This window comes from Lupinus angustifolius, chromosome LG01, assembly GCF_001865875.1.
Source record: "Lupinus angustifolius cultivar Tanjil chromosome LG01, LupAngTanjil_v1.0, whole genome shotgun sequence".
In the NCBI taxonomy this organism is placed as follows: domain Eukaryota; kingdom Viridiplantae; phylum Streptophyta; class Magnoliopsida; order Fabales; family Fabaceae; genus Lupinus; species Lupinus angustifolius.
Window position 1 is genome coordinate 2,802,717 of NC_032009.1, and position 2,872 is coordinate 2,805,588.

The window sequence follows — 2,872 nt, forward strand, 5'->3', positions numbered from 1 at the left end:
TAATAGTTTAGGGACGGTGTTGGTTGTAGACCTTCTTCTCATTCTCAGAAAAGTTAGAGACAACTCGAACCGTAATCTTACTATAAAAATCCCATAGCGTTTATTAATAAACAAATTTTTTATTATTTTTATTGAACAAATGTTAATGTAATTTAGGATGAGATATAAGATCTTTAATCCTATACATGATTAACTTTTCCTTCAATTCAACTTGCCAAGATAAATAATCAATTGAAATAATAAAATAAGGAAATAAATAAAATAAAGACAAAAAGTAATTGAATAAATAAAACAAAAAGAATAAATGAAATAATAAATAAAAAAGGGTGAGGAATTTAACTTGGAGGGGTTTCACGTCACCCCTCCATTCAGTAAAAGAAACAAAAGAAAGGGAATTGAAAAGAGGGTTAATCCCTAAAATCATCTCCTCCTCCATTCTTCTTCACCGGCGGCAATATTGGTGAGGTGCGGTGGTCTCTTTTTCTTCTCCATTTTTATCGTGACAAGGAGGCAAAGGGAACCGAATCTCCAACTTCTTCCTCACCGGGTTGCAGTGATTCAGTTCTTCTCTCAAGTGGCTTATGGTGGTTCGATTGGTGAAATTGGAGCCACGGTGGTTCAGACGGGTTATTGTGGTGTTTGGTGATGGTACTCATCGATGAAGACCTCAACCTTAACGGTAGCTCGGATTCGGATTCTTGCTCGCACGGCGATTCACGGTGGTTCCGAATCGACATAAGCGAGGGGTTTCGGTAAGAAAATTACCCCTTTTGCTATTTGATTTTTTACAGTACGAAAATGGTTTGTCATACATAACCGATTTAGGCTAAAGATTATCCAGAAATGAACCCTATGTCTTAATATTATATCGCTGCATCGTATACTTCATATTGATATGCACGTCTCTGTTGAAGCCAAATGAATGAAAAATATGCGTTTTATTTATATGATTTTTAATTAGATGTGTCCAGATAGACTTGTTATGGCTGCTGTGTTAGTATTGCACTAGTAAAAAATCATGATTTTCTTCATATTAGAACTATCATAACTATGCTCATTATGTTATTTGAATAAATAAAAAAATCATTAGGGAGTAAACCCTCGACTTATGTTAGTGATATGAGCATAAGGATATGTGATTCGCAATGAGTAAGGTTCATTTATGTTTACTAGCACTTGAATAAATAGGATGGGTGACTTACCTGATTATGCTTTGTTCCCTTATCCTTCTGCGTGTTGAATCTTCGTTCCAAGATGTTCTCTTTTCTCTATCTTTGTTCTCTGTATGTTGTGTAAGATACGCGAACTCTTGATGCCCTCTTACTATGTATGCGTAATCTATTTTTCTTGTTTTTTGAAACTCATTTGTGTATGCTCTCTGTTTTTTCACTGAAATCTCTCTGATTTGTCCCCTCTTGTATGTGTTTTTTCTTTGTACTTATGCTGCTATATGACCAGTTTTTTGCTCTGTTTTCGATTGTCCTCCCCTTTTCTTTTGACTGAGTGCCCCCTTTATAATGCTTGTGAAAGATCTTTTGGTTTTCCCAAATAATAACCAGAAACGTACACAACCCTTTTACTTTCTGATTATTCCCTCTGAAACTGCTCATTATTGCTGATTATGACTCAGTGTTTGTGTAACTGAAAAAAATGAGCATATTATCAGACCATGACTTTTGATCTGCATCTGTTACTAAAACCATCTTTTCAATTCTTGCTTGATGACTCTCGGCTGGATCATTTAGTGCTGGTGTGGTTTATTCTAACAATGCCAATTTATTCCCCTCTGAATCTGGTTTACTGTTTGCATCTGGTTTGTTTTCTTCTCTGAATCTGGCTTGAATATCTTTGGATCTGGTTTACTATTCGAATTGGTTTATTACAAGACTGTTTCTTTTCACACTAATCTATCAAATATCTGAATTTGGATTTCCAGCGAGTATGCTTTGATTAACTGGAGAGTGAGAAGCCGCGGGGAAGGTTGTGTGAGAAGGAGATCCTCCATGATGGGGAAAATTTGTGCTCTATGAAGGCTGACCTGTTGGCACTTATGGCTGAAAGTTCTCATTGCCTATTACATCCATTTTGGGACTGAGAAGACATATTAGGAGCCCCTGGAGATCCCCCTGGAAGTTGAATCCACCATACATGTGGCCACTTGATTGTAAATGAATGCACATTTGAACATGTACCATTATAAAATGAAGGATCTAGTTGTGCGTATGAAAAGGGCAGTGTTTTAAGCACAATCATCAAATAGCATAAAGTTGTTGCTGTAGTGAGATTTAAGAGAAACCATTTTTCCTTCGTGAGATTAGCAATAATGAGCTTGTTGATTGTATGTTGGGTTAATTTTTAAAACTTATAGCACTGTTGTAAAGTAGCTGAAGTTAATACTTAACCTCATGAAGACATCATAGCATGTTTCACAAGCTAATTCTTGAATTTTAGCTTTTGTATTATCCATAGTTTAACTTTATGTTTCAAAGAGAAAAAATGAGAAATTGTAATTTTTGGCAGGCTCATAATTGGTTTTCTTTATTGTTTCTTGTGCTTTTACGTGCTTTAGGATGATGATAAGAGATAAGGGTTCCTTGTGTAATTTTTAATTGTGGATGTTCAAAGCTGCTTTTGTAGAGTTTGTATTTGATTGTTTCATGCATACTATAAAATGATCAATAGCCTCAACATTTTCACAGCAAAAAACATAGCCGAGTATCCTAACTGTTAAAAATAAAACTAGTGACTTGTATTAATAGCTTGTAAAGACATATTATAAAGATAACTGAACTCATGATTCAAATATAGGCCGGACAAAAATGGGTGTTCACATCCAAAAATTGATATTTCATATCCTGTAATTTCAAAAACA

The 2,872-nt window shown here is 35.0% G+C and overlaps 1 long non-coding RNA gene across 1 annotated transcript; it reads left to right on the forward strand.

Moving 5' to 3' along the window:
* Positions 361-2,437, forward strand: LOC109347012. The gene is made up of 2 exons (XR_002107560.1): positions 361-752; positions 1,937-2,437. It is a non-coding gene; the product is annotated as an uncharacterized LOC109347012 (long non-coding RNA).